General features: G+C 44.4%; 1 protein-coding gene across 1 annotated transcript in view; it reads left to right on the top strand.

Moving 5' to 3' along the window:
• The first annotated feature begins 4,150 nt into the window (after nt 1-4,150).
• The window catches only part of RNF157 (ring finger protein 157), a 103,312-nt gene continuing 88,418 nt past the window's right edge, over nt 4,151-19,044 (top strand). Inside the window, exon 1 of the mRNA XM_040435380.1 lies at nt 4,151-4,260. The gene's annotated coding sequence lies outside the window, so the exon portion shown is untranslated. The remainder of the gene's footprint in view (nt 4,261-19,044) is intronic.

Raw genomic sequence — 19,044 nt, 5'->3', positions numbered from 1 at the left:
TTTTCTGAGCAGTGTATATATAATAAAATCCCTGTGTGAGTGCGCTGTGTCCGTGTGTGTGTCACCAGTTTTGCCATCATGTGCGGCGTCCAATCAGGACACAGCGCTACACACAAGTTCCCCCGTCGCCGTCCAGTGCGCCGTCCAGCCAGTGCGAATGTGCTGCCTTCGCCACACGGGTGTGGACGGTGGGCAATGGGGGCGCCGTTGATCGGCCAGAGTGTGGTGTGATGATTGCTCTGCGCGCCGGTCAATTCTAGCGCCTGTTATTGTAACGGGCATACCTCACAGCTGCAGCCAGGAAGCTGACACCAGCGGCAGGGAGGATCAGAGCCCAGTGTGGGAAGGGGAGAAAAGGTGTAGGTATCACTTTTTTTTGTCATTTTAGCACGTGTATCGGGGCTGCCTGATTATTTAAAGGGGTTATCCCATGATTAATGTAAAAAATGAAAATCATACATCATCTACTACATGACAACCTCTTTCTAACAAAGCTAGAACAAGCCCTGTACCTCATATGGATCAAGAGATCTCCTCATTCATTGCTCTAGTTGTTCTGCTAGAGTTATTTGAAGCTGGAAGTTTGGAGGGCGTGCCCTTTCTCACAGGTGTGTCCTGTCTGCTGCAGCTGGTGGCAATTGAATGATGGAACTGAGCATGTGCTTCCATCTAAGTGAGCAGGACAGAATTTTTTTTCAAAAACAAATAAACAGCAGGTGGCGCTATACAGATAGATTTCATTGAATAACTCAGTAGCTATAATACATTTTTTATTACATGCAATTACAAAACCACCCCAAAAATAGAATACACAGCATATAGTATAATAAATAAATGTTTTATTGATCAAATATCCAACATACTTAAAAACCAGTAATGGCAGCATGCATACACAGGAATAAAGAACAGCAGGACCACAGATAAAGTGTCATATGCCAAACTACAAGACCCGTTGATGGACAAAATCTATAGAAAATTTCCTTCAACACCATCCAAACCAGGAGGGGGGGGGGGGGGGGGGACAAAGGATTTATCCCATACTGCAAAGTGCAACCTCCTTTAATAAAAGAATGTATGTAAGGGCTCATGCACACGACCATATGCCCTCCGAAATATACGGTCTGTGAGCGGGCCATATGTCCGGGAACGGCATACATCGTGCGCACGGGAGCGCACAGCATCACAGGTTACCATGATGCTGTGCGCATCGGGGCTATTGTCCCGCACTCATATGCAGAGGCGTAGCTATAGGGGGCGCAGAGGTAGCAGTTGCTACCGGGCCCAGGAGCCTGAGGGGGCCCAAAGACCCTTGTGCTGCATAAGAAGACACCAGCATTATAGAAAGTGCATGCTGGTCAAGTTACACCTCTGGCTTGAGGGAAGAGGTTAGGTCAAGGGGGTTCCGTTTCAATTTTTGCCTTGGACGGCACAAAGGTTTGTGCTTCCCTGCCCCTGGCCACAAAGCACTGAGGGAAGGGGGGGCCCAAGCTGAACTCTTGCACTAGGGCCCATGAGCCTTTAGCTACACCCCTGCTCATATGATCTTAAAAAAACAGGACAATAGCCCCCCCGCGGGAGGCCCGATGCGCACAGCATCATGGTAACCTTTGATGCTGTGCGCTCCCGTGCGCACAATGTATGCCGCTCCAGGACATATGGCCCGCTCACAGACCGTATATTTCGGAGGACATACGGTCGTGTGCATGAGCCCTTACATACATTCTTTCATTAAAGGGAACCTGTCACCGGGATTTTGTGTATAGAGCTAAAGACATGGGTTGCTAGATGGCCGCTAGCACATCCACAATACCCAGTCCCCATAGCTCTGTGTGCTTTTATTGTGTAAAAAAAAAAGATTTTATACATATGCAAATTAACCTGAGATTAGTCCTGTCCATGAGATGAGTCACGTACAGGACTCATCTCAGGTTAATTTGCATATTTATCAAATCTGTTTTTTTTACACAATAAAAGCACACAGAGCTATGGGGACTGGATATTGCGGATGTGCTAGCGGCCATCTAGCAACCCATGTCCTCAGCTCTATACCCAAAATCCAGGTGACAGGTTCCCTTTAAAGGAGGTTGCACTTTGCAGTATGGGATAAATCCTTTGTCCCCCCCCCCCCCCCCCCCCCCCCTCCCTCCTGGTTTGGATGGTGTTGAAGGAAATTTTATATAGATATTGTCCATCAATGCACAGCTATTACTTTATTGGGAGCTAGTGAAATTTTTGCATGCAATTACAAAAGTATTCAGATCCAGGCGCTGGTTTGAAAACTGTGGAATATTTTTTGTGGGAAAACCCCTTTTAGGCACAATGGGCAGAGTCACAGGGCAAAAACAACAAAGGTGCACAAAAATGCCTCTGAGGAAGCCCCGGATACGCACAGGGACATCTTGGACCCTGTCTCTCTCTCTCTTCACGTGACATTGGATTATTATGCTTTTTTGTATACGTTCATTTTATGTTGCATATGCCGTAGGTTACCAATCTTGTCTAATTTTTAGGACAGTGTAAACTTAGGCAGTCAAAAAATCCTTCAGATTTATCATAGTAGCTGGTACCTGGATAAGGCCTCATGCACACGTCTTGCAGCCCGCAAACAGTGAACCCGCACCGGCTTTGTGCTCACCACATCATGTGAATGGGTCCGCAATCTGGGCGGTGCGGAAAGGAGTGCTTCTATGGTGTTTCTCTCCATAACATGTTCTATTTTTTTTGTGGTGCGGACGGATCAAGTTGAATGGGCCTTGGTCAGTCTCGGCAGCTGCATTGGGGACTGCAAATTGCAAATGTATGGCTGATCGCATACATGTGCCACGGGTCTGCACGAGCGCCATGTTTAGTCCTGGCCAGTGCTGTACATGTATGGTGCTGGTTGGGAAGGGGTTAAACTTGCTTAGCTTATGTATATATTACTGACCATCAGATTTACAGTGCTTTATTTATTTATTTTTTTATATAACTCGGACAACCCCTTTACATAAATGAATGCCCACAAATCTCAATGAACTGAAGCAATGTTGTAAAGAAGACCGGACCAAAATTCCTCCTGGCACCCCCGCCGATCAGCTGCTTGAGGAGACCCAGTGAGCGCCGCAGCCTCTTTGCTCCTTACCAAGCACAACTCCGTCCATTTGATAGCACTGTGCTTGGTATTGCAGCTCAGCCGCAATCACTCGGATGGAATTGAGCTGCACTTAGACCATGTCAACGACGAATGTGATGTCATATGGCCTAGGAAGAGACTATGGCGCTCATGAAGCACTGCAGCCTCTTCCTACAGATTTTTTTTTAAACTAAAATGGAAGGAGGGGGGGCCGAGTTGGGTAGACAGCCCCGAGCCTATCATGCACTTAATCCACCCCTGCCACTGTGTTTCCAGGTATATGTCAGGACAGGAGCCTCCCACATGCTACTGTATAGGTAAATATTGACATACGTCGCCCTGTCACCCATAGGCTCCTGTGTAATAAATAAATTAAGAAAGTAGTTTTTGTGCCACATCCAAATTCGTCTCCAAAGGGCTCATTTATTTTTAATTTTTAAAGTCAGTGTTTGCTTGAGTTTACAACAATCCCCCCCCCCCCACACACACACACACACACCCTCATTGCAAATTTTGCAACAAAAAAAAAAGTATTAAAAGTAAGATATATTGAAATGTGTTTAAAAAAAAAAAAAAGGATCCTTCACTTCTGGTATGTCTGTAAATACTTATATTCCCCATTTAATTACAAGTGTGGAGCATCTTTTCATAGAACTCTGCGTTGTGTCGTTCCTCTGTTATTCCTCCTAGAAACAAATGAAGAAGTTGACATGTGGGTGGGACCATTGTCTTGTTCAAAGGGGTGTGTTAGTGAGCTTGACTGGACACTGTCAGACTCTGTCGGAAGACGCCCTCAACTGTTAACACCCAGTTGTCAATTTACAGTATTCTGAAATTTCTAGAAGGAACAGCACAGTGGAAAGCCCTAAAAAAAAAAAAACGACTCCTGAATTGTTGGGGAATACGAGTATTTACTGGAACAGACAAGTGACATCTGTGTGTCAATAATGGGCCATAACTATAATGTGTATCTTTAGTAAAATATATCATTGCATGTTCCCAGTGACCAGTTCTATGCTCCTCTCTACCCAGATGATGTGGAACGCTGTGCTGAACCGCCTCGCACACAGGGCCGAGGCCCGCGCCGTTCATGAAAACTTCGGTAACCCCACAGAAAAAGCATGAGAAGGCGTCCTTTGTGTGGGAGGGTGAGTCACTTCCTCTCTCATTGTGTAGATCGTGGAATGTTTGCAGAGCTGCCAGCATGTGTGTATAATGTGTGCAGGAAACAGCTTGTCACAGGGCAGCTACCATATTCCTTGCCTCAAGAGCTGACAGTTTACAGTTTCCTTTAAAGGGGAATTCTGATCTAGAAAAAGAAACTGAAACGCAATTAGTTTTTTTTTAACCATGGCAACTTACAATATACTGTATATGTTTGTGTTAGTCATGTTATCTGGTACAACCTGCAGTATAAAGTTACCAATTTGCTTGAAAAAAAAATTAGCGAAAGAATATTATGGATATTGTGGTATTGCAATTTTTTTTTTATAAAAAAGAAATAAATATATATATATATATATATATATATATATATATACACATACAGTCTATATTACAAATTCTTACAATTTCCCCACAATATAAATAATATGTTAAAAGGGTTGTCTGAATTTTTAACCCCTTCAGGACCCTGCCATTTTTCACCTTGTGTCACTTTATGTGGTGATAACTTTAAAACGCTTTTACTTATCCAAGCCATTCTGAGATTGTTTACTCGTCACATATTGTACTTCATGACAGTGGTAAATTTGAGTCAAAATATTTCATTTTGATTTATTAAAAAAAATACCAAATTCACCAAAAATGTAGCAAAATTCTCAATTTTCTAAATTTCTATTTCTCTGCTTTTAAAACAGATAGTGATACCTCCTAAAATAGTTATTACTTTACATTCCCCATATGTCTACTTCATGTTTGGATCATTTTGTAAATGCCATTTTAATTTTTTTGGGACGTTAGAAGGCTTAGAAGTTTAGAAGCAAATCTTGAAGTTTTTAAGAAAATTTCCAAAACCCACTTTTTGAGGACCAGTTCAGGTCTGAAGTCACTTTGTGAGGCTTACATAATAGAAACCATCCATAAATGGCCACATTTTAGAAACTACACCTCTCAAGGTATACAAAACTGATTTTACAAACTTTGTTAACCCTTTAGGTTTCCACAAGAATTGAAGGAAAATGGAGATGAAATTTCCGAATTTCACTTTTTTGGCAGATTTTCCATTTTAATCCATTTTGTCCATTAACAAAGCAAGGGTTAACAGCCAAACAAAACTCAATATTTATTGCCCTAATTCTGTAGTTTACAGAAACACTCCCTATGTGGTCGTTAACTGCTGTACGGGCACACGGCAGGGCATAGAAGGAAAGGAACGTCATATGGTTTTTGGAAGGCAGATTTCACTGGGATAATTTTAAGTTGCCATGTCACATTTGAAGCCCCCCCCATTTGAAGCCCCCCTGATGCACCCCTAGAGTGGAAACTCCAAAAAAAGGACCCCATTTTGGAAACTACAGGATAAGGTGGCAGTTTAGTTACTATTTTAGGGTACATATGATTTTTGGTTGCTCCATATTACACTTTTTGTGAGGCGATACCTAATATGACAACTTTTATTTATTTATTTATTTGTTTGTTTTACACAATAATAGCATTTTTGAAACAAAAAAAAAATAATGTTTTAGTGTATCCATATTCTGAAAGCCATAGTTTTTTTTTTGGGCGATTGTCCTAGCTAGGGTCTAATTTTTTGCGAGGTGAGATGACGGTTTGATTGGTATGATTTCGGGGTATGACTTTTTGATCGCTTGGTATTACACTTTTTGTTATGTAAGGTGACAAAAAATGGCTTTTTTTACACCGTTTTTATTTTTTTACAGTGTTCACCTGAGGGGTTAGGTCATGTGATATTTTTATACAGCAGGTTCTTACGGACACGGCAATACCTAATATGTATACTTTTTGTTATTTATTTAAGTTTTAAACAATAACAGCATTTTTGAAACAAAAAAATCATGTCTTAGTGTCTCCATATTCTGAGAGCCATAGTTTTTTTGTTTTTTTTTGCCCGATTGTTTTATGTAGGGGCTCATTTTTTGCAGGATGAGGTGACTGTTTTATTGGTACTATTTTGGGGGGCATACCCTTTTTGATCGCTTGGTGTGATGTAAGGTGACAAAAAAATGATTGTTTTAGCACAGTTTTTATTTAATTTTTTCTACGGCGTTCAGGTGAGGGGGTGGATCATGTGATATTTTTGTAGAGCCAGTTGGTATGGATGCGGCAATACCCAATATGTCATTTTTTTTACAATTTTATGTGCTTTATTTTGGGAAACTTTATTTAAATTTTTTTACTTGAAACAAATTTTTTTTATTATGAAAAAAACTTTTTTTTTTTTTGTCCCACTTTGGGACTTCAACTTCTGGGGTCTGATCCCCTCTGCAATGCATTACAATACAACCTGCCATCAATACAACTGCAGCGTGGGGACCCGATGGGAAAGCAGAGGGCACCCGTACCCTCCGCAAACCCTCTGTATACAAGGGGTTAACACACCGGCATCAGTGTTTTCACCGATGCCGACGTATGCAGCAGGGATCCGGCAGTCAGTGACAGGAGCTGCGCCCGCCCTATCAGCCAGTACATGTACGTCACTGGTCCTTAAGCATAGGCGTTGCTACAGGGGGGCAATTGCCCCCCATAGGTTATTCCCTGCCCCCCGCTGATTCATGGCATTAAACTGTCACCATGTCTGCGCTGAGACCCCGGCTGTTACACACAGCCAGGGATCTCAGCTAAGCGGCCCAGGACCAATGAGGGCGGTCCCGGGCCAGCGATCACTCTGATTGGCTAGTCTGTACAGACTAGCCAATCAGATGATTCTAATGCCGGCTGAAAGGTTCTGAGGGATCAGAACCTTCTAAAATGTATATATAATATCCCCCACCCATTCCCTGCAGCCCTCAATGTGCACCCTCCTCATTTTATGGATGGCCGAGCGGGTGGGCGCGCGAACCACCGAGCGCGATCTTCCCCCCCACTTCCAGGATGGCCGAGCGGTTTGCAGAGTGTCAGCATACAGCTGACACTCTGCTTGAAACGGCTGACATCCGTGCTGGCACCAATGTCAGCAATTTAACCCCTTCCATGCCGCGGTCCATAGGGACCGCTGTATGAAGAGGTTAACAGTGTGGGAGCTCCCTCCCTCTCCCATCGGGTGCTGCTGTGCCGTTGCAGCCACCCGATACTTGACGGGATCACAGAGGGAGGGGAGGCTCCCTCCCTCATCAGCCGATGCATTGTTGTGGTAGTGCAATGAGCAGGACCGTGGTACGGTTACACGGACGCCAAATTATGCAGTGGGTCCGGATATAGGTATATAAGTCTATCGTTTTTGTTTGTGACGCCAATTTCAGCGTGTGCAGGGTACTAACACAGGGCCCTTTAAGGTATTGCAACTCACGTACCAGGTTAGGAATGCCAGAGTGGGGTAATGTCTCTGTGTAGTAGTAGGTATAGTGTCAACGGTGTCTCCTACCTTGGTACAGCTGGACTCCTAGATCCTGGCTCACTTGCAATAAATGAGTGTGTTGCTAGTAGGAGTAATTGAGGAACTTGGTAGTAATGAATGAGATCCATACTTGTAATATAATTCAACTTGTCTTTACTGGTTGCAGCTTTAATCCATATGAGATACAGCAATAGTCTTGGGTCCCAGCAGGTTTTGGCAATATGTGGCAGGGATTACTATCTCTTCTGCTTCTATCATATGCCTGGAGAATATGGCAGGAATATATATCTTCTGCTCTGTCTATCTTCTGCTGTGTATGGGACTGACTAGCTGAGGAGGAATTTGGCTTCTCCTGGTCTCTGGATGGTACTCACAGTTGTGCTCACAGGGAATGGTTCGTCCTGGAGTTCTGGAGATGGCTGCTTGCTTGTCACCAGTTGAGGCTGTAAGGCTCAGACTGGGAAGGGTGATCTTTGGTCTCAGCCGAGACAATATTCTGGGTTGGGATCCCTAAGACTGGAAGCTCCTACCAGCACAGCCTTCCCCTAGCCGTGGTGGCTGGCACACCAACTGAACTTCCTTCCCTCCCCATTTTGAGCCCACTCTTCCTTCCCTCCCCCCTCTTTGAGCCCACTCTGCTCAAAGAGGGGGGAGCTAAACTGGAATGTACTATTCCAGTCTAGATATGCTAAACTGAACTAAGGCCCTGGTAACACATTGCTGCCACCTGCTGGTGAACATGAAAATTACAGCAAATACATTTAACAGGCTTAGAATATGCACATTTGTGAGGAATATAAATAAAATTAGATGACAAAGCACATGTTACCAACAAATAGTAGCGGGGAAAAAGAGTTTAGTAACATAACTCTGGGATGTTACAGTAGCGTCCAATGGTTACCATGGCAAACGGACCGGATGCCTTCACAGGCTTCTGTCTTGCCATGGTATAGCTAAGCTGGATCAGGCTTCTGCTAAAGGCAGCAGCCTGATCAGTCTAAGTGTAAAGTCACAATACACTACAGTACACTATATAGTGCACTGTAGTGTATTATATAGGCATCAGACCCACTGAATCTTCAAGAACCTAGTGGGTCTGGCTTAAAAAAATGTAAAAAAAAAAATGAAAAAAGTAAAACAAAAAAAAATTAATTCTTCTTATAGCTGCACACGGATTAAAAAATAAAATACACTACACATGTTTCATATCACCGCGTCCGTGATGACCTGATCTCTGAAAGGGTCATGTTACTTTCCCTGCACGATGAACGCCATAAATAAAAAATAAATAAAAAAAACTATGATGAAATTGAAATTTTGCCCACCTCACTTCCCAAAAAAGGTAATAAAAGTGATCAAAAAAGTTGTATGTACACCAAAATGGAAGCAATCAAACCGTCATCTCATCCCACAAAAAATGAGCCTCTACATGAAACAATCATCCAAAAAATAAAAAAAAATATGGCTCTCAGACTATGGAGACACTAAAACATGTTTTTTTTTCTTTCTAAAATGCTTTTATTGTGTTAAAGTAAAATAAAAAAATAAAAAGTATACATATTAGGTATTGCCGCGTCCGTAAGTACCTGCTCTATAAAAATATCACATGACTTAACCTCTCAGATGAACACCGTAAAAAAGAAAATATGGTGAAAAAAAAAACGGTGTAAAAATAGCAATTTTTTTGTCACCTTACATCACAAAAAGTGTAATACCAAGCGATCAAAAAGGCATATGCCCCCCAAAATAGTACCAATCAAACCGCCATCTCATCCCGCAAAAAATGAGCCCCTACCTAATACAATTGGTCAAAAAATAAAAATCACTCTCAGACAATGGAGACACTAAAATATGATTTATTTCTTTGCTTCAAAACTGCTATTATTGTGCTAAAGTGAAATAATAAATAAATAAAAAAGTAGACATATTAATTAGGTATCGTCGCGTCCGTATGAACCTGCTTTATAAAAATATGACCTAACCCCTCAGGTGAAAAATATGACCTAACCCCTCAGGTGAACACCATAAAAAAATAAAAAAAACTGTGCCAAAAAAGCAATTTTTTTGTCTCCTTACATCACAAAAAGTGTAATACCAATCGATCAAAAAGTCACACGCACCCCAAAATAGTGCCAATCAAACCATCATCTCATACCAAAAAAAATAATGTATTAGGTTAGTACAATAAAAAGGTATCCCTGCATACCGTAATAATCTCGTATTTTGTAATCTTATTTATGTATACTTATTTCGTTTTTTAAGTGGTGAAAATTATTAGTGCCCCCCCCCATTTTTGACTGTGGTATCTTATGTGCCCCCCCTATATATTGTTCCTAGAGTCACCACTGTCCTTAAGTGACGTCCAGCTGTGACGTACATGTACGGAAAGGGTCCTTAAGGGGTTAAGGCTGATGACTTATCCTCAGGACATCCGTCTCATGGCACCCCAGTCGCACAGCCGTATGAAGAGACTGCAACACTCCGTCAGCAATGCGGCCTTTTCCTAGGCCAGTGACATCATCGTTCATCGGTCACATGGCCAGGGCGCTAATCAGTCTCTTTTAAGTGAATGGGGCTGAGCTGCAATCCCAAGCACAGCTGTGATCCAGTGGACTGAGCTGTGAGGAGGTCGCTGTGTCTGACTAGAGGGCGACAGCCTCCTTAAACAGCTCATCAGTGGGGGGTGAAGGGTGTTGGTCCTCCACTGATCACATACTGATGACCTATCCTGAGGATAGGTCATAAGTATTAAACACGCAGACAACCCCTTTAATTCTTCTGCAAATCACCCCTCTAAAAATGGCAACTTTTGCTAAAAAGCTATGTAGGTCATCATATAATTAAAATGTCAAGTCAAGAACATGGGGGGTAAAAACAAAGTGGTTCTGTTACTTCTACATTGTGCATGGTGTTTTGCTGTTGTTTCTCCTTGTGGAGAGTGGCAGAACTTGTGTAAGGAGTCTTATAGGCAATGCAATGCTCGATGGGAAAAATAACATACAAATTAGCTCTAGCTACCTCCACTAGGTGGCATTACTGAGACAGCATTCTTTCTCTTGCCTAAGGAGCTAGTTTGCATATGGTCTACATGAAAAGGGTTGTCTCATGAACCACTCATAAGCCCCCTCCCCCATTAGCCAGAGCAGAGAGTTGCTAAAAAAAGTGAATCTCCGGACTGGACACAGCGATGTATTCCACAGTTACACTTACATGTTGCTGGGTAAATACGTGGCCTCAGCTGTTCGTCGGTTCCAAGGGGGTGGATCTCTAAATAAGTTCCCTTCACTCTCGGGTTCGGACCCTCACCAATGATAAAATAATGACATATCCTACAAACAGGGCTGGGATGAGGTATTTCGGTGCCCAAGTCTGCTCCTCCCAATACGGTGCCTGCTGCGCTCCCACATGCCAACAAACACTATACTGTCAGAAATAACAGTGCCATACAGATAGTCCCCCATAGTAATAGTGCTTCCAGACTTCCATCAATAGTGATAGTGCTCCTAAGGCCTCCTGCATACGACCGTAGGTGTCCCGTTGCCGTATTGCGGACCCGCAATACACGGGCACCTTTCCGTGTGCATTCTGCATCACGGATGCGGACCCATTCACTTCATTGAGTCCGCAAATCCAGAGATGCGGAATGGTGCAGAACAGAAGCATGGAACGGAACCCTACGGAGTGCGTCCGTGAGGTTTCGTCCAGTACTTCCATTCCGCAAAAAGATAGAACATGTCCTATCTTTTTGCGGAACGGCCGGCTCGCGGACCCATTAAAGTGAATGGGTCCGTGATCCGCTGTGGCTGCCCACTGTCAGTGTTCGTGCAGCACGGCCACGGGGCGCACACGTTCATGTGCAGGAGGCCTAATAGTGATAATACTCTCAGAGAGTGCCCCCATTAGTAGCAATGCCTACATGTTGTGCCCAATAATAATAATAATGCCCCTACAGTTACTCAAATAGTAATAATATGACCATGTTACCCCAGTATTTATAAAGCCCCTCCTGCAGTGCCCCCTGTAGTTCTACTGCCCCCTGCAGTTAAAACTCCCCTGTAGTGACAATATATATATATCTATAATGCTCGTCCATAGTTCCAGTATAAAATGCTCCTCCCTCTTCCCCCGCCCATAGTGCCAGTATATATATGCCCCCCGTAGTGCAAGGTATATATATGAGGCTCCCCCTGTAATGCCAGTAGATAAAGCCCCCCTGTAGTGCCAGTATATATATGACCCCCATAGGGCCAGTATATAATGCTCCTCGGGGTCGTGCCTACCAATATGCCATCAGTTTCTAACATGGGAATACCCCTTTAACTTTTGTTGAGATTTACAGTCACTAAAGTCTCAGCCTTTGCTTGAAGGGGTTCTGCCGCTCTGAGACCCCTTACATCAGGGAAGCAAGGACAGTGCAAGCTAATGGACCCCGTCCAGAGACATCAGATTATTCTATGGTGGACCTCTTCTGTAAGGTCCTAAACAGGATATTAGTGCTTCTAGAAAACAAGTACATGGAAGCTGTGTACTGTCTAGAGCGTGTTAAAGCACAGGGAATGAGCAAAAAATTAATGTAGAAGCCAAGGTCAAAACAAATTGCAGGCCAAGCAGACAGACGTCCTGGAATAACAGACGGAGGTCAGAGATAGTAACCATGGAAAGGCCAGAGGAACAGGAGAGGGATCAAAAACAAGTGTGGTTTACAATGGTTCAACTAAAGCTGGGCATACACGAGATAACGGGCTGAACTATCTCCTCTCACCCTCCCATACATACGCATGGCTGTAGTGAATGAGGAAGGGAGAAAGCCACTACCTGACACCTCTGACATCTCCTGAGAACACAAAGATAGGGCAGTTGAAATCCAGCATCTGATCCTTATCTCTCATGACATCAGCCATCAGGGATGAGCCTGGAGGCCCCACGCACATTAGGTGGTCAGCTAATCCCTCCAAAATCGTTGGGTAGAAGTCCCGCCAATAGATGAGAAGTTTTATGATCCTTTGATCAATTATTGGCTTTAAAGGGCATCTGTCAGCAGATTTGTACCTATGACACTGGCCGACCTGTTCCATGTGCACTTGGCAGCTGAAGGCATCTGTGTTGGTCCCATGTTCATATGTGCCCGCATTACTGAGAAAAATGAGGTTTTATTATATGCAAATGAGCCTCTAGGAGCAACGGGGGCGTTACCATTACACCTCTCTGCAACTGCCACCCCCTCTCCACTTTGATTGACAGGACGAGGCATTGTAAATGTCGCAGCGCTCCAGATAGCAACTAAAATGGTCGCCAATGCAACTTAGAATTTGCAGTTGGCAAATTTTTTGACTTGTCGCCATCTGCGACTTGACTGCCACAATCACCGCCATAGGCTTCAGGCCTAGTATGCAGAAGTAAAATCCCGGCGCAGGCGTCATTGCGCCCCTGGGCCGGGGACGCAGCGCAGGCACGTGTGCAACCCGCATCACCATCGCGGCCCATAGGAGTGTGGGGGCAAATTACCATATGGGGCAGTGTGGGGGAAAATTACTATGTGGGGGCAGATTACTGTGTGGGGGCAAATTGCTACGTTGGGCAGTGTGGGGGGAATCTACTATATGGGGGCAAATTACTACATGGAGTAGTGTGAGGGCAAATTACTACATAGAGTAGTGTGAGGGCAAATTACTACATGGAGTAGTGTGAGGGCAAATTACTACATGGAGTAGTGTGAGGGCAAATTACTACATGGAGTAGTGTGAGGGCAAATTACTACATAGAGTAGTGTGAGGGCAAATTACTACATAGAGTAGTGTGAGGGCAAATTACTACATAGAGTAGTGTGAGGGCAAATTACTACATAGAGTAGTGTGAGGGCAAATTACTACATGGGGGCAATGTGGGGGCAAATTACTACATGGGGCAAATTACCACATGGGGTAGTGTGGGGACAAATTACTACATGGGGCAAATTACCACATGGGGTAGTGTGGGGACAAATTACTACATGGGGGCAGTGTGAGGGTCGTTGCTATTGGGGAGGCACTGTAGGGGCATTTTTATAACAGAGATATATTAGGGGGCATTATTTTTGGGGACACTATACAGGCATTATTACCTGGAGCACACTATAGGGTGTTGTTATTATTGGGGACACTTAATGGGGCATTGTAATTGCTGTAGACACTATAGGGACATTTGGGGTCATTTATCAAAGTGGTGTAAAGTAGAACTGGATTGGTTGCTATGGGCTAATTTACACCAGTTTGATAAATGACCCCAATTATGTCTACTGGGGTCACTATTATTTCAGCAGTATAGTACTTGCGGTATTAGGGGGCACAGTATGGGGAGTGGCAGCAGGATGACATTGTTAGGACACCAGGATGGGGAAAAATGGAGAAATCTTACAGGTCTGTGTAACAAACTCTGTAGAGACGAGATGCGGCTGAAATAATTAGTCATGGTGGTCTGGGTCAAACGGAGGAGAAGAGGAAAGAGAACGTCTGACTGGAGATGTCACTGGATGTAAGAGGTATGTGGTGCTATATTCTCCTTTATGTAGTTTCATTTGGCTCCTAAATTTTTCAGTTTAGGAGCCAATGGCTACGGGGTATTATTTTTTTTAGTCTGGAGCCCTGTGCCATCACACCTGGTCCTGTCAATCAAAGTGCAGAGGGTGCAACAGTTGCAGAGAGAGCAGAGCCTCTAGGTGTAATGACAACGCCCCCGTTGCTCCTAGAAGCTCATTTGCATATATTAACCACCTCCGGACCGCCGAACGCAGCGACGCGTCCTGGAGGTGGTTGTTTCATTCCGCTTGGACGCGCCGGCACATCCTCTCGCGAGACGCGAGATTTCGGTCACAGCCGGCCCGCGCATGCGCATCGCGGGCCGGCAAAAGTTCGAGGAGAATTGCATCAGCAACCTGCCAGCCAATGATCGTCGCTGGCAGGTTGCTGATTTTTAAAAAATCGAATCACAAGCCATATAACAGATCATATTAGTAAATATGATCTGTTATATGGCTTCTCTGCTCCTCTGCTGGTCCTTTTCATCGGTTGGATCCAGCAGAGGAGCAGACTTCACAGTGAGTAGCACCAACACTACACCTTAGCCCCAGATCACCCCCCCTGCACCCCAATTAACCCTTTGATCACCCCTTTGATCGCCCCTGTCAATCACTAGTGAAAGACAAAAAGTGATCAGTGTAAACTGTCACTTTTTTTTTTCACTAGTATTGGCTGTTAGGTTTTAGGGATAGTTTAGGCCCCTTGGTTAGGTAGTTTAGCGTCAGTTAGCGCCCAGCCCACCGCACCGCAGTCACTTTTATTCGCTGATTAGCGTATCGCTAATCAGCATTTGTACTTTTATAGTATCTGTAAGTGATCAAAACTGATCACGGTCAGATCTATAATTGTATTAGTGTCACCTTAGCTCGCCCTCCACCCAAAACGCAGTGTTTGCCCGATCAGGCCTGATCGGTCGCCCACACGTGCGTTCACCCACGCCCGCCCCACCGCAGTGACAAAAAATTTTTTTTTTTTGATCACTGCACATTCACTTTACACGCACTGCGGCGATAAAAAAAATCAGTTTTGATATTTTTTATCAACCGCAGCGGCCTCCGGTACTTCGCTAGCCTCCCCTTTGTAAGACAGGTTTGCTTTTTTTCTTGGGTAGTCTCAGGGAATACCTCTAAATTTAGTAGTCCAAAATGTCAAACAGGGGGTATTCTTCTGAAGAGGCCTACAGGATTCTGACCCAGTCGGATGAGGAATGGGAACCCTCATCTGACGAATCTAGCGGGTCAGAATATGAACCTGTAGAAAGCAGTGGCTCTCTGACCCAAAGTTCGGACGAGGAGGTGGAGGTCCCTGATAGAACCAGGCGTACCCGGCCCCGTGTCGCTAGACCACAGGTTGCGCAGGATCCGCTTCAAGAGCAGCAGAGTGGGGCTGTCGCTGCCGGATCACGTGGTGAGGCATGCACCAGCAGCGCAGCCCTTCCTGGACCTAGTACCAGCACTGCCGTACAACCTGGTGAAGTAGCGAGCACCAGAAGGGCAGTTGAAGCTGGTACGGTGGCACGTGCAGTAGTTACCCCATCGCAGCCACCGCACAGACAGGCCCGTAGAGCCCCTAGAATCCCTGAGGTGCTGGCAAACCCTGATTGGCAGTCCCCAACTTCAGCCGCACCAGTAGTTCCCCCTCTTACCGCCCAGTCTGGAGTTCGGGTTGAGACAGCTCAGATCGGTTCGGCCCTGGGATTTTTTGAGCTGTTCTTGACTGCGGAGCTCTTGGACTTAGTCGTGGCAGAGACAAACCGGTATGCCACACAATTTATAACCACAAACCCGGGAAGCTATTATGCCCAGCCTTTCCGGTGGAAACAGTCCAAGTTTCCGAACTTAAAATTTTTCTGGGCCTTCTCCTCAACATGGGTCTAACTAAAAAGCATGAATTGCGGTCATATTGGTCCACGAACCCAATTCATCACATGCCCATGTTCTCTGCTGCTATGTCCAGGACACGATTTGAGACCATCCTGCGTTTTCTGCATTTTAGCGACAACACCACCTCCCGTCCCAGAGGCCACCCAGCTTTTGACCGGCTCCACAAAATTCGGCCCCTCATAGACCATTTCAACCATAAATTTGCAGATTTGTATACCCCTGAGCAAAACATCTGCGTAGACGAGTCCCTAATACATTTTACCGGGCGCCTTGGCTTCAAACAATACATCCCAAGCAAGCGTGCCCGGTATGGGGTCAAATTGTATAAGCTCTGTGAAAGGGCCACAGGCTATACCCACAAATTTCGGATCTATGAGGGAAAAGATCAGACCCTGGAGCCGGTCGGTTGCCCTGACTACCTGGGGAGCAGTGGGAAGACAGTCTGGGACTTGGTGTCACCCTTATTCGGCAAGGGATACCATCTTTATGTGGACAATTTTTACACAAGTGTGGCCCTCTTTAGGCATTTGTTTCTAGAACGGATTTGCGCCTGTGGCACCGCGCGAACTAGTCGCGTGGGCTTCCCCCAACGGCTCGTTACCACCCGTCTTGCAAGGGGGGAGAGGGCTGCCTTGTGTAATGAAGAACTGCTCACGGTGAAATGGAGAGACAAGCGTGACGTTTATATGCTCTCCTCCATTCACGCAGACACGACAATCCAAATTGAAAGGGCAACCCGTGTCATTGAAAAGCCCCTCTCAGTCCACGACTATAATGCGCTCATGGGAGGGGTGGACTTCAATGACCAGATGTTGGCTCCCTATTTAGTTTCCCGCAGAACCAGACGCTGGTATAAGAAGGTGTCTGTATATTTAATTCAATTGGCTCTGTATAATAGTTTTGTTCTCTACAGTAAGGCTGGGAGAACACGATCCTTCCTCAAATTCCAGGAAGAGATCATCGAGAACCTCCTGTATCCAGAAGGTTCCGTGGCCCCATCCACCAGTGTAGTTAGCCGTCTACACGAGCGACATTTCCCCAGTGTCGTTGCTGGTACCTCAACCCAACCGCCACCCTGAAAAAAATGTTGTGTCTGTAGCAGGAGTGGAATAAGACGTGACACCCGCTATTTCTGTCCTGACCACCCTGCCCTATGCTTAGGAGAGTGTTTCCGGAAGTACCACACACAGGTACACCTAGCATAGGGATTGCATCTCACAGGACAGGGCCCTTTTACTCACAGCTGCTGCAAACCTCTCCTTTCACCTGGGATAAAGTGCATAACGTACTTCGTCACATCCTTGGGCGATTTGCGCTTTGCACATTGTCCCATGGGGAAGGAGAGGTTTGTTCTATAAAGGTAAAAAAAACTAAACAAAAAAAAAATTACCGGTAAGTAAAAAAGTTAAAAAAAGTTAATTAGCAGAAAATGATGCTTTTTTTTTTTTTTTTTTCTTACAAAGTCTCATATTCCACTAACTTGTGACAAAAAATAAAAAGTTCTATGAACTCACTATGCCCATCAGCGAATACCTTGGGGTGTCTTCTTTCCAAAATGGGGTCACTTGTGGGGTAGCTATACTGCCCTGGCATTCTAGGGGCCCAAATGTGTGGAGTTTGAAATCAAATTCTGTAATAAATGGCCGGTGAAATCCGAAAGGTGCTCTTTGGAATGTGGGCCCCTTTGCCCACCTAGGCTGCAAAAAAGTGTCACACATGTGGTATCTCCGTATTCAGGAGAAGGTGGGGAATGTGTTTTGGGGTGTCATTTTACATATACCCATGCTGGGTGAGGTAAATATCTTGGCAAAAGACAACTTTTCCCATTTTGTTTATACAAAGTTGGCATTTGACCAAGATATTTATCTCACCCAGCATGGGTATATGTAAAATGACACCCCAAAACACATTCCCCAACTTCTCCTGAATACGGAGATACCACATGTGTGACACTTTTTTGCAGCCTAGGTGGGCAAAGGGGCCCACATTCCAAAGAGCACCTTTCGGATTTCACCGGCCATTTATTACAGAATTTGATTTCAAACTCCTTACCACACATTTGGGCCCCTAGAATGCCAGGGCAGTATAGCTACCCCACAAGTGACCCCATTTTGGAAAGAAGACACCCCAAGGTATTCGCTGATGGGCATAGTGAGTTCATAGAACTTTTTATTTTTTGTCACAAGTTAGTGGAATATGAGACTTTGTAAGGAAAAAAAAAATCATCATTTTCCGCTAACTTGTGACAAAAAATAAAAAGTTCTATGAACTCACTATGCCCATCAGTGAATACCTTAGGGTGTCTACTTTCCGAAATGGGGTCATTTGTGGGGTGTTTGTACTGTCTGGGCATTGTAAAACCTCAGGAAACATGACAGGTGCTCAGAAAGTCAGAGCTGCTTCAAAAAGCGGAAATTCACATTTTTGTACCATAGTTTGTAAACGCTATAACTTTTACCCAAACCATTTTTTTTTTTTACCCAAACATTTTTTTTTTATCAAAGACATGTAGAACAATAAATTTAGAGCAAAATTTATATATGGATCTCGTTTTTTTTTGCAAAATTTTACAACTGAAAGTGAAAAATGTCATTTTTTTGCAAAAAAATCGTTAAATTTCGATTAATAACAAAAAAAGTAAAAATGTCAGCAGCAATGAAATACCACCAAATGAAAGCTCTATTAGTGAGAAGAAAAGGAGGTAAAATTCATTTGGGTGGTAAGTTGCATGACCGAGCAATAAACGGTGAAAGTAGTGTAGGTCAGAAGTGTAAAAAGTGGCCTGGTCTTTCAGGGTGTTTAAGCTAAGGGGGCTGAGGTGGTTAAAACTAGGGATCGACCGATTATCGGTTTGGCCGATATTATCGGCCGATATTGAGGATTTTGAACGTTATCGGTATCGGCATCTATTTTACCGATATACCGATAACGTTTTGGGAACACAGAACGCGCTGCTGACAGCGCTCTCTGTGTTCGCTC

This window comes from Bufo bufo, chromosome 6 (assembly GCF_905171765.1).
Source record: "Bufo bufo chromosome 6, aBufBuf1.1, whole genome shotgun sequence".
In the NCBI taxonomy this organism is placed as follows: Eukaryota; Metazoa; Chordata; class Amphibia; order Anura; family Bufonidae; genus Bufo; species Bufo bufo.
Note: the sequence above shows the minus strand (reverse complement) of the source record. Positions and strands in the feature narration are given on the sequence as shown.